This window comes from Pygocentrus nattereri, chromosome 4 (genome assembly GCF_015220715.1).
Source record: "Pygocentrus nattereri isolate fPygNat1 chromosome 4, fPygNat1.pri, whole genome shotgun sequence".
NCBI classification, from domain to species: Eukaryota; Metazoa; Chordata; class Actinopteri; order Characiformes; family Serrasalmidae; genus Pygocentrus; species Pygocentrus nattereri.
Window position 1 is genome coordinate 10,706,978 of NC_051214.1, and position 13,882 is coordinate 10,720,859.

Consider the following 13,882-nt stretch of genomic DNA (forward strand, 5'->3'; position numbering starts at 1 on the left):
CAGTGTATTTCATTACTCGCAACAAAATCTTTCATGCAAAAAACTTGTTTAGCGGTTCCTGAGATGTTGGAAAAACGTCTTTGGAAAATTCCATTTTATTAACTACATGCATTTAGTGGGAATGATGTCCAGAAAGGGCTACAGCCTTTCTAAATGGAAAGTGCCGTCATTATATAGAGCATTTTTATTGCTAACAGTGAGTTTGATGGAAACAAACTTTTAACAGTAAAATTACATTTTACACATTTCCTTTTCATGACTTGTGCAAAAGGTGGATGGAACATTAGGTATTAGGTAATATTAGGTGACTTAAAGTTGATGAATGTGATGTCTTTGTTCTCTGTGGTCGTGCTCAAACATATCTCTGACCTCCTCTGGGTGGATCTGCACCCTTATACCTGTATATGTGCACTTCTCTCAGTAAGGCTATGCAGCATATCTTTAGTCAGTAGCTATTGCAACATTGACATGTGTTCTAGGGGTGTTTTGACGAGACATCAGCATTATCAGTAAGTTTGTAAGATGTTGTAAGGCATTATGGTCACAATATGGTAGTTTGTCTGTGTTGTGCAACTGTAGTTCTCAGTGCCAGGCTAGAGACAAATTGCCTCATGGCTTGACCTTAAAATGTGTGTCATTACTAGGAACTTGGGTTGCGTGAAAGCACCATGACATCTGATCTGGCTGGTGAATTTTGTCTGATGCAACAGTACACAGACATTAGCCCACCTCTGAGAAGAGGGAGTGTAATCTCTCTGTGTCTTGGTCTGGCCCTGACCCTATATATCTCTGGGTGGGTGCCAAACTATTAAGTGGATCCTGTGCACTCCACATTTATTCAGCTCGTCTTGCAGCAGGAGGTCATGGGCTCAGAGTGTCCTTAATTATGACCCCTGTGTTACACCTTAGCCAAAACAGAGGCTAGCCCCGCATTCCATTGTGGAAGCATCTACCTTAAGAGCCACAGCCTTCAAAGGTACCAGTCTGACCAGATAGCATTTTAACCAAAAAGGAACCTTTGCAGTCTTTCACAACACCCTAGTTATCATCTGCCGTTGGTTCCAGCGCCTTGCAGAAAGTCTTCTTAGTTACATACAAGTTAATACTCCTGTGCCTTGAATTGCAGGACACTGGCAACTTTGCCAAAATCAACCAGCAGACTTTGCCAAGTGTGTTTGCTAGCTCACAAGTTACATCAGTTTATCAGGACTGATGAGGTCGCTGCTTGTAAAGCATCTTGCAAGCCCGCAATCAAGTGCTGCCTGACTTGGGAATTTGAGAGCCTTTTGGACTATCTTGGAAGCATACATGTGCTGCCCAGAAATACCAACTACCTAAAGCAGAGTCTACACAAATGGAATACTTTCATTAATTGCAGGATTGTGGGTGACCACTTTGGTTTAGCATGGGAAAAGTTAGAGATGGCACGGTTCATAATTTAACATGATGGTAATTCTGTCTTGCATTATTGCGTTAGTCCTATAAGGCTTTGTTTTGTTCATGTTTCAAGTGACTAAATCTGGTTTGGGTGTCACATTTGCTCACATATCCACAATGTTTGATGTAGAAACAACACAGTAGATGACTAGATAATGGCAGAACTTCACAAATGAAGATGATAGACCAAATACAGCATTTCACTTTTTTAAACTGTGGCATGAACAGAACATGACAGAGTAAATTGACCTGGTCAGCAGACTGCTAACAAGCTGCAGGTTGATCTTTTAATAAAGCAGTCACCATAAACTACAACATACAAAGTAAAAAAAAAACTATGTTACTTAAATGTCTATTAAAAGCTTCTATGTTATAAGTTTAAGCTATAATGTATGAATAGGCACCACTTGCTTTCTTGACGCTCATTCTGACCAACGGTTTCCAGAAATCCTATTTAAAGTAGGTGCGATAGGTTAGATTTTATTCAAATTTTTTATTTAAAGTTCATATCTGATCAAGGCCTCAGAATACCAAATTTGTTGTTGCAGTGTCACACTGTTACTGTCCAACTACCTTGGACTTTATGTGAGGACCTATTCTCAGTTCACATTTCTATTCTGTTCCAGCTTCAAGCGAACCTAAAACTAGTAATCAGGTTGTGATTGTCTCAGGCACAGGTACATTAGGTACAGCTTTATAGCAGCAGATGCTTGTGTTTTCTGTATGTTTCAGAACAGGATGTAGATGACCTTGCTTCATCTTTATTTCAAATGGCCAGTGGGGCTTCTTTGTGGGAGCATTTTGAATGCCTGAACGTTCTGCTCCATTTAAAATGACACTTTTGCAGATGACATTTGGGGTCTTATTGTTTCGTGCTTGTTGTTTGATGTTTAAAACATCTGAATACTGTGATGTTTTTGGATATGGGGAAAAACATTTGGAGGTGGAGAATAAATGAAAAAGCAAAGTCGACGTTCCTTCCATGATTGCTTTCCCTGATCGCCTGGAAAACAAACTAAGCTTTGGATGAGGGATGGTCAGGTGGGTGGGGATGTAATCGGTAATGCTACTGTTTGTTTGTATTTTGTTTTTTAAACAAGAAAATGCCATCATTAATATTCAGATACCACCCAGCCCTAGTGGCAAGAGGCTTCCTAGGAATTTGGCACAGTACATGGATTGTGCATGTGAGCATGCGACTGCACGTGTGTGTGTGTGTGTGTGTGTGTGTGTGTGTGTGTGTGTGTGTGTGTGTGTGTGTTTGCGCAGAATTTATAATCAATGTAAAACTTAACACCCCCTACTCACTCCAGCACCCCTTTAACATGTGTTGTGAGAATGAATCACAATTTTAAACTGTCTTTAGACATGTTCCTGTCTGTCTTGGGCTATTAATGACTTTCTTGGGATGAGGCCAAGTGAATCATGCACCGGAATCGCTAATATTCCCAATTCTGCTGCCACAAACCAATACCAGTCTGTTATTGAGCACCACATTGTGCTGAGATCAGTTTTCAGCAATGCAGTAACTCTTAACGTCAGTCATAAGAGGCGTCAGTGCTGCATTGAGATCAGCTCCCCAGACTGCAGTCATGCGCAGCATCAGGGCTGTTAGTGGACTCAGGCCTGTACTGGGAACAGTTTCATGTGCTTGTGGGTGTATGGATACAGCCTGGTTTATGACTCATACATCCCATGTAAGTGTATGATGTCTTCAGTCTCTCCTGCTGTCTTGTTAGGCTGATGCCTATTGGAATCAGAATCACTTTTATTTGCCAGCATGTATTGTGCCACAGTTTGTCTTGGCACATCTAGTGCTACCAATCACTGAACAAAGAAACTATATACTCACAATCCAAACTTGTAGCTCCACATTGTTGGTGTAAAGGCTGTATCCCAGTGGTCACCAACCCAGTGGGCATGTACCTTCCTGCAGATTTTAGCTACAAACCTTATTGACTTCATCTGATGCGTCTAAATATTAAGATTAAAATTAAGTGACCCTTATTAGTCCCACAACGGGGAAATGTCACCTCTGCATTTTACCCATCCGTGAAGTGAAACACCACATACACTCTAGTGAGCACACACACACTGGGGGGCAGTGAGCACACTTGCCCGGAGCGGTGGGCAGCACAATCCGCACCACCCGGGGAGCAGTTGGGGGTTAGGTGTCTTGCTCAAGGACACCTCAGTCATGTGCTGTCGGCTCTGGGAATCGAGCCGGTCACAAGGCTGGTTCCCTAACCTCCAGCATATGACTGCCCTGATCCAAATTGTCTGGATTAGCTTTATGAGGTTTGTTACATTAAGGTTGGCTGTGAAACCAGTAGGATGGTAGATCTCCTGAATACAGGTCTTATGGAAATACAGAGATACAGTAATGGTAGAAGTTCAGGGAATTGCTGATGTTTATGTATACAGTGAGGACAGTCACTCTTGTCTATAAACCCAATGTTTCTAGTTGTGAAGAATGTAAGATATTTTGTAGAGGGATGTTTTTTAGAACAGGTGGCATCCTGAGTGAGAGAGGTCAGAGGAGATGTCAGGTGTTTGTGTTTTTTTTTCTGGGATAGGTGAAAATTAGCATTGTGGAGTCTGCAGCTGATGACAGTTTCTGCAGAGTTACAGAGTCCTGCTGGACATGTGATGAATTAGACCAGACAATAAATTAGACCAGACTACAGGAAACATGTCCTTGCGTAGCAAATTAGAATACTATGCTGGGCTGGAACATGCAGGGATCAAGCTTTGAATAGTTTGGTGAAATTTCTGTTTTTCCTGTCCCTCCATAAATTATTTGTAGAAAGCTGTTTTTTTCCATGGCTATAATGACACTGGAAAGTGTGGTACAGCATGAAATGTTTATTAATCCAAACCCAGAATAATCTTTGAGAACCTGTGTTTGATTCCCATCGTACAGTGGTACCCATGCAAGAAGGTGGGGTTCTCTGGAGGCTGTGTGTTGATGACATGATTTCCCTTGTTATACAAACAGCCAAAAAGGAGAAGCAAGTTCTGGATTTAGCTTTTACTTGGCTTTTGGTTTTATGTGGTTTTGGCTAGGTGGTGCTTTTAGAAATGGTAGTTGTCTAACACCCGTGACAACACGTGACAATTCTGTGACAATTGCTCCTGACCAGTCAGTGGTCTGCACTATTTGTAGCTCTACTCATACATATTGATTTACAAACCGGATTCCAAAAAAGTTGGGACACTAAACAAATTGTGAATAAAAACTGAATGCAATGATGTGGAGATGGCAAATGTCAATATTTTATTCGTAATAGAACATAGATGAAACATCAAAAGTTTAATCTGAGTAAATGTAACATTTTAAAGGAAAAATATGTTGAATCAAAATTTCACAGTGTCAACAAATCCCAAAAAAGTTGGGACAAGTAGCAATAAGTGGCTGGAAAAAGGAAATTGAGCATATAACGAACAGCTGGAAGACCAATTAACACTAATTAGCTCAACTGGCCTCAATCGGACTAGACTATTCTGATTGAGGTGTGTACATGGACATGTTCTGTTCTGATTGAGATCAGATTATTAACGGTGTATTAGGCAGCATGTAAATGTGGCTAGTTATGGGAAAAGTCAGTATGTCAACATGTTTACTCAAAAACAAAGGAGCTTCATAGTACTCTGTAGCAGAGCTCTTCAAATCGAGATGTTCAATCTATTTTCCGAAATACAAAAGAAGTCCAGGACCAGAAAGGGGATTCATGGTCCAAAAGGCCTCCATTCTATAATGTTTAAACAGTGCACATAGTCGTTCCAGCAATTAACAGCACTCTACAGGAAGCATAGGGGAGAGACGATATGGCAGTATAGTGATTAGGCAAAATGAGAGGAAACTGAAGAAGGCATTAGCAGTTGAATCAAATAAAAGCGAGAGAGAAATAATTCTAGAAACAATTGCAGTCATTTGTGGCTTCTTCTTGTGCAGACAACGTGACCAAGTTCACCAATATGTTCCTTTAATCACAGGCCATGATGGTTTACCCAGTAAATAAGCCAGAGCAGTAATCAGAAATGCATTTCAGCACTTGTCCTCTGGACCCGAGCTTGCTTTCTGTTAATGTTGGCGTTTGGATCTAATGTAGTGGTTTTATAGAGCTTCATGTGATTAGGTCTCTGTGTGCAGCGCAGTTGTAATGAACCAGTCGGAAACCCCAGCGGACCTCTGGATATCGTTCCAGAAATAAGGTGCAGTTCAGACCACAGTGAGAAGTGAGCAGGTGTGAGAATAGTCTCAACCCTCTTACGGAGGAACCCTCCCTCGGGTGGGAGTGCAAAGAGGGAGTGTGATTACGCAGGATTGGACTCAGGCCTTTGTGCCGCACTTCAGATAATGTAGGCGCCTATTGAAGATTCCAGCAAAAACACATCTGCCAGAGTGTCACCAGCTGTCAGCAGAACCTCGCGCACCCCAGCTCCTGTTAGCATATCTCTCTCTCGCTCACACACGTACCTTCCACGCTGTCATACAGATCATACACTCCCAATCAAATGAGGCTTCTGTCTTCGCATAATAAAGGCGATTACAAAGGTACGGCTTTCATTTGTGTTATGTAACTGTAAAGATGTTGTGCCACTTTCTACTTTTTGGTCCACGCATTTAGAGAGTCATACAAAGGCCATGCTGACTGCAGAAACAGTCTGAGCACATTTGCAGGCTTTAATCTTCCATTTTTCTTTGCAAAAGCTCAGAAACTAAAAGTACAACCGGTAAAAGCACTATTTATGCTAATTTCCACACATATTATCCCCTTGTTGTGATGTCAGCACTCAAAACCTTTAGGAATTTGAACCAACTTTGGAGCTTTTAACAACAGTTTGGAAATGAAAGCTGTCAGAAGTATTATTTAGGCAAATCTGCTCTTTACTGAAGGATGGAAGAAAGTGTATGAATTGATATTCATGCATAATGCCACATACATCCATTGAATTCTAAATGATTATGCCAAGTGATCATGTTGCTTGGTGACCATGGCCTACTGTTAACTGACTACTGTGCCTAACAACACTCCATATTTTGGGCAGCGCTCCTTAACACTCCTTAGACATGCTAGCCTAAATTTTATTTCTATGTTTATAAATCTGTTCCAGTTTTAAAATCTAATTGGCTGAGCCACGTTGGAAGCCATTGTAAAATCTGCAATATACGCGCACCTCTGACCGCTTCACAACTCAACTCTATCACTGCACCACATCACAAAAAACCCACGGGCTGTTAATGGAATAACCTCTGACTTTAATGTTGTTAGCATGGACCACCAAATGTACTGATGAAGTAAGAACATGCATTTTTGTTTGAACTAAAGGGCTTGCAAATTGTTTTCATAACCAGCACTTGGCTGGTCAGCTAGCTAACAGGCTAAACAACTCCATCATTATTATCACAGGCTTGAATTAAAGTACTTACGATATGATTCACTGTAAAACTTCAATAAAACTTCAGCTCTAAAGAATATCACTTAAATGTTAGTGTTTCAGGCAGAAGTCATATCTACCCCATGCTGAATCCAGCATACTCTCCTAAATAGCATGCTAGCTGTGGAGGTTTTGTAATTCTAGTTTCTACATGCAGTATTTGTCGAGTATGGATGTGGCTGAATCTGAAGTTACTTATTTTGTTTAATTATTTTTTACCCATATTATACACTGTTGGGTGCAGGAGCCAGTATTTAAATTCTTATGTAGTGCACTATGTAAGGAGCAGGGAGCCTTTGGAAATTCAGCCCCAGCATAAGTAAAGGACCACCGCTGGATTAGTCACATGGTAAATTGGTAACCAAAATGTACTCACAAAGCAAAGCTTTTCCTATAAACAGTGATGTGTTATGATATGCTCATTATTATATGACAGAGGGTTAAAAAGTTTATGAAATGACTGTAATATACAGCGATGGGCGACTGAACCTTCTTCAGTCAGTGGTTGCCTGGCAATGATGCCATACTCTAAAGGAACTACATTTCTTGGCGGAATACTTGTTTACGTCGATTATTATTAATAATAACAAATTATTTTCAGAAAAGATTTGTGTTTGAAATTTTATGTTGGCTGCCATTTTATAAAAGCAATAAGCTACTTGAGGCCATGCGTTACTGCGATTTTATCACTGGGAAGGGAGTTTTAGCCATTTCCCTTCACGTCGAGCCTAAGGACACCCTTGCCTGTGGTAAAATCGCAATAACACACAGCCTATAGTGGCTTATTGCTTTAATTTTTCATGTTCTGTAGTATTCTGTAGCACAACACTGTATCTCTCAACCTCCGCAGTTTTTACAGAATTCACTATTTTATATTGTTTATCAATGTTCTCTATACCCAGTATGCATTATGCAGCGACATCATACAGCCATTGGGAATCCCTCTGATGTTAATCAACTCAGACTGCTGGCATAACCACTGATCTAGTGAATAATACATACAACCAAGCTAGCAATAGTGTGTAACCTCAGTCCTTGACAAAAAGTTTGTCTTCATTCATCACAAAATGGACAAAAGAGTTCTTTTTTGCCCTTTTCGGCCAGGGTAAAGAAGCTAAACTGATAGAAGGTAGCTGGATAGCCAGCTAATTTGCTCATTTTAGCTTTTAGGATGTTTTCCTGCTTGTAGGCTAGCTTTTAGAAAACTTTATATGTATTAAGTAATAATGTTATCTGTCTGCATTCACTAGCTAATGAAAGAAAAAACCTTGAAAAACAGGCCTCCCCGAATATCCAGAGCCATTGTTGTTTTTTCCTACAAAAAGTTCCTCCCACCTTCAAGATAAATGACCTGGAAAATCTCACTCTAGAGCCTACTGTGGCTTAGGAAGCAAGTAAGTCAGTTCATAAATGTAGATGTTAATTTTTTCAATTTTTAATCGTTGCAAAAGCACCAATTATAACCAAACATTACTCTAAAACTTTCAAAAGCCAGCAAGATATTTTCAAACGTTTAATTGAGTGTGTGCATCCGATACACTGGCATGTCCTTCAGCAGCTATTCAATATTATGCCCATAGACTTGAAATCTCCAGGACCTTGGAGCTTCTGTCAGTGAACAGATATATGCACACGTCCTCACTAGAGCTGCACAGTATTTGATCTGTTAATCATTCTTACATTATTGGTCTCTGCGCTATAGTAATCACAAAAGCTGTAATTATTGAATTCCATTTTGTAACATCAAAATCAATCCCTCCTAGCAGTGCTATATAGCTGCAGATTAGTGTTACTCTTCAGATGAGCTCTCTCTTTGCTCAAAGACATTTCTGTGACCAGATCAGCTTGGCCAGATACATAGACTGATGAAAGGGATGGAACGTTCTGTTCTTCACTTTCTGAGCGTCTCTTTTGCTCATCAGGTGAAATGGAAGCAGCATGGAATGTTTCTGCAGCCTCTGCTTGCAAAAACTTTGACATGTTTGCCTCACTGAGTAGTGTGTGAGTATTTCGTAACTGACGGCTTAGTCACAAGTGTTTATGCACCAGCACGTCCGAACCGACCTTTCAAGGCCAAGTAAATATCAGCAGGACCAGAGATGGTTTGTGTTTTACAGTAAGACACTCATGCAGCAAAACACACTGCAAATACACATTGCCCTTGGCCTAGTTTTGAAGGATGTAAACAAACCTAAATTTAAAGAAAGTTCAAACCACATCATGCATTTATTACAGGACGTACACGCACATTCAGCAGAGTGGCATAAAAGCAAGGGTAGATTTGATTGCCGTGAACGTGTGAGCTAATTCCCACCTGATTCAAGAAACTATTGTATGACAAGGTGAACCAAACACAAACCAAGTTGTTACAGCTCTTGTCTGCATAAGTGGATATGCCATCTTAAGCTCATCAGTCAATGCTCGGTAAGTCACAGCACACTAGCACGTTCACCATATTCACTGAAAATAACCACTAAAGTTTACTAAAATGGCCAGAATTTCTCTCTGCTCTGATTGGAACTCAGGTTTCTTTTGTCTGCGTAAAGAGGGAATGAATTCCCCCACTAGAGGTCTGCACTCCCGCTGATTCCCGTGGGAACAATATCTTGCGGTGTGGGACTAATTTTCAGCGTTGTGGAAAATCAGACAGGAGCAGGCTGAAGCATGCATGAAGAGAAATGCCACAAATTAATGAATAGGCTGAATAAAGTAGAGTGATTGCTAAATCATATGTATAAACAATATCAAATGATTACAGTGAAACAGTTGCAGTCATTCTGAAGAGTTGCAAAGCAGCCGATCATGTGAACAACGCATGAGCAAATTCTTCCTCCTGGGGGAAACTAGCTCTCAAAACATTAAGAACAGACAGACATCAATGTCGCCCAGTAAACCCAGAGTCAACAGTGAGGGTGGCGACAACAGTAACAGAGCCAAAGCTGGATGACATCTTGCGGGCGGGAGTGGGACTGAAAAAACAGTCCCACAGAGAACTCTGCCCCCCACCCCACTCCTGCCACAGTCAAATAGTTTTACATAGCACTTTCTGATACAATATCGAAAACATTTATATGCAACTGATGAATCAGATTCACATCCCATTTCACTATCTGCAGCCTTGATGAATAAGGGTCATTCTCACCCTCACCCACAGTTTCTCACATAACGGTTGTGACCGCTCTGCCTGTAAGTATGGGTTAATGCACTATATACATTTCATGACCATCTGGATGGCTGGGTGAAATGCATCAGGATGGTCTGTGAAATCAGGGAACTGGGTACAACTTCTTCTCAATAGAAAAGAGATCTGGACAGTTGTTTCTGAGAGGTGAACAAGGTATTGAAGATATTGAGTTACCTCACAGAGATACACGACCATAGACAGCAGAGATCCTGCACGCCGAGACACTGTGAGAAATGTGTTGAACGATTGTTTTATCCTCAGGCCCAGTGTGCATAGTTACCACTGAAAATCAAGTGAGATTCTCCATGTGTGTGCTCGTTATCTTTTCAGACATATTGGTGTCCTTGGAAAATTTCTTGCATGCGTGAACGCAAAAAAATGTGCATGGCGAGAGAAAAAGAAAGCACAAGAGAGAGAAAGAAAGAGGGAGGGTGAGGGAGAAAGATGTCTGGTATTAATTACAAAAGAGAATGTCATCACTGCAGATGGCACGATGGCGAATTGAGCACACATTCCAGATGGCAATCTTTGCACCATGTGTACGAAACTCCACAAGAATCCCCATTTTCCTTCAACCACAGTCAAAAATAAAACCTGAAAGATGCCAACCTCAGCGACACCTGTACATCCACCACACCCTTCTGCCCTTTTCCTGAACCACAAATCGTTTGTGGTCAGACTTTACAGGTCCCTATAGAGCCATTGAATTTGCTATTGGCCTTGAAATTTCATAAAAATTAGCTTTATCATTTGGTTTTATGAAGAACTGCTATCAGATGAAGTATAGTAATATCAAATGTCCACCCAAGAGTGGACTCCCACTGCATGCCCACTCTTCAGAGGATATTGCCCTGAAGTAATTGATGTCATGGACTGGGATAGATATTATTAATTTCACTGCCCTGCCTCCGGTTTTACATACCGCTCTGTCTGGAATAGAAAGGTAATGTGTTTGTGTATTTTTCATTTCATTTTTTTTTCTTCCTGTTTTTATTTATTTATTTATTTATTTATTTATTTATTTATTTAGGAGAGCGACTTCTCAATCTTTTCATCTGAGATTGGGGACGGGTACATGCAAACTCTCCGTGCAGTGAATCAAAGGTCCATAATATAAAGTATTGGATTTATTAAAAAAATATAAAGTAGTGTATTAAAAATAAGTGTGCTATTACAGAGATCATAACTCAGGGACCTTTGGAATGGCATCTCTCGAATAGCATTTTTCCATTGGACAGTGCAATATGGCTCGGTTATGGTTACTAATCCAAATCCGGAACTATTAACTGCCCATAATCTGATTGTGTACCTGGTGGAAGTGCAAACATAGACAGGACTAGAGGGCACAGAAGTGACTATGGGCTGTTAGGCTAAAGTATGGGGTTGGCAACCCAAACGTCAAGAAGCCACTTTGTCAAGTTTCAACAAAAATCAAACCACTTTGGGAACATTTCTTGTCTATTTTATCGAATTAACACTTCACCATCTTGACTGTAAATGTCTCCGTATGTGCTGTTGTACTACTATAGGCTAAAAATCTAAATGAAAAGGCAGACTTACTTTGCTCTACTTTAAGCTTTAGCTCAGCTACAACTGATTTTCTCGCATCTTCCGCAGGCAAGTTTTTCATAAAAGTAGAATAGTTTCATGTAAATTGTGTCTTAACGTTCCACCTTTTACGGAGCTGAGGTCAGCTTGTGATTCGCCAGCTTCTTGTTTGAATATTCCTGTTCCACCTTAAAGAATGTAGCTAACTATGTAGCTAACTGTTGCACCATTATGGTGGAACATAAAAATTTGAGTGAGACCTTTTAGTGTTTGACAGTTTCTTGTTGCAGATTAAACATATCAGGAAGCCAGCTGAGTGCTTATAAATGCAAATAAGTCTGTTCAGCTCCAAATGATAATTTTTTGTCTTAAATCTTTCTCTTTGCCTTTTCGTTAGCTACTAGCTAGGCTAGATTGTTATCTGCGTTGCTGGCTATGTGACCAACGGTGTGCATGCCAACCTTCAGGGTTAAAGGGCGAATAAGCAGTTCTACATATAACTCCAGCATTTACGGCCATTTATTGTTAAAAACGTTACAAATAAGCCTCAGAACAATTGTTGTGCTACTTCTTATCTCAAATGTAAAATAACCCCCTACCACTGACATGCTGATTGCTTTAGATGAGGTTCATCTACTACCTCTCAAATATGCATCACTCATTAGCGGGCTCGCGCATCAGAAATTGCTTCATGCTATTGTTATCCTCTATTGCCAATGCCAGTACTGTCATTAAGTGCTAGTCATTAAGTACACCATCGTTATCACTGCAGTGTTAGTTGTCATGGTGTTTATTCTTAACAGTAATCTTGTTTTAGTTTTGTATTTTTTCGCAGCACCGTTTTCTAACCAGTGGAACCGTATTTTCAGCAAAGGCTAAAAAAGTACTTGGAAGACCTTACAGTTTTGTATGCTCGTCTTTAGAACTGGTCGTCTGCTCCTCCAACAACAAACTGATGAAGGCTTTCCCTTCAGTAGTCAACCAAACCAAATTTTGAGGTTTCTGTTGTATTTGATGGAAATTATCAGGCATTAGTTAAGATGTCTTGACTTTTTTGGTGGTTGTTTGGCGCAAGTGATGACTTGTGATGATTCCAGAAGGGCAATTTACTTCAAAACAGGTGCCTAATGGCGATACAGGTCACTTAGCACTGGAAATAATGAGATAATGTGAGATCACAGATTTATAAATGAGCTATGGAAATACACTGTATCTCTCAGATTGTAACATGCCAAAGCATACAGACACACATTCTCACGCTGTCATTCTGACTCACATGCTTACCAATATGGGTCATGACCACTCTGTCTGTCATGGTTCGAGCAGGTGCACTGTATTTGTGAGGGATGGAGCATGAACATCTCATCAATGCATTTCATCTGACACACCATAGAAACTTAATGACCACATGGATGGCTGGTTAAAGAGCATTAGGGAAGAACTGTGAAATCAGGGTACATCCCTCAGTCAAAGGAAGAGATAGATGAAGTGATGTTTCTGAGAGGAGAAAGATCTGGTGGTGAATTAGTTGACCTTTAAAACATCTTAATTGCCAGGAGTGGCCGATTTATCCCAGGGCACTAATTAATTATGTGGATTAACGAAGCATTCGCAATGTGTCCTTAGGAAGATCTAATACAGTACGTCATTTCTAGCTTGATGATGACTTAATTAGGACCAACAGAGAACTGAATTTGGCAGGAAAAGATCTGGTAGTTGCCACAGGCACCTCATCCCCTAGACGGCTATCAGGAGCCTACAGCATGCCCAAGGGTTTTTTCCCCCCCACAGTGGCAGCTTGCCAGCCATTTCCATGCCCCTGGCACTACAGTGATTGGGCTCTCTCCCCTACTTATGACCCACATGATATCGGACTGAAAGACGACCTGAGATGACCGCCGCAACTCCCTCTCTGCTGGGATGTAGACAGATGGCGCTGACAAGTCTGCTGTATAATTCCGGAAACTCCCTAGTACGCTATGAATTTCCACTGGGGCTTTACTGGGATGGACAGTAGGGCATGTTGGGTCAGTGTTCACATGTGCCAGGCACTCTGCAGTCAAAGCAGTTGGGTTACCACTAGGTGGTCAATATATATTTATATTAATATAAAGTTTCATGGGTTTAGCAGCATCGGCAGGAGTCCTGACTATAAAGGGCCAATAATATGTTCTTAAATTATGTAAGAGAACCACATTCAGGACCCAATTCAACCAAACGTACCTGTTTAATGGTACTGGTGACGGGCAAATGTTAGCTTTCACAGTTATA

At 40.7% G+C, this 13,882-nt stretch overlaps 1 protein-coding gene across 1 annotated transcript in view; it reads left to right on the plus strand.

Annotated features, from left to right (window-relative positions):
• Positions 1-13,882, plus strand: part of rngtt (RNA guanylyltransferase and 5'-phosphatase) — a 211,863-nt gene that overhangs the window by 148,986 nt on the left and 48,995 nt on the right. The gene's annotated exons all lie outside the window — the stretch shown is intronic.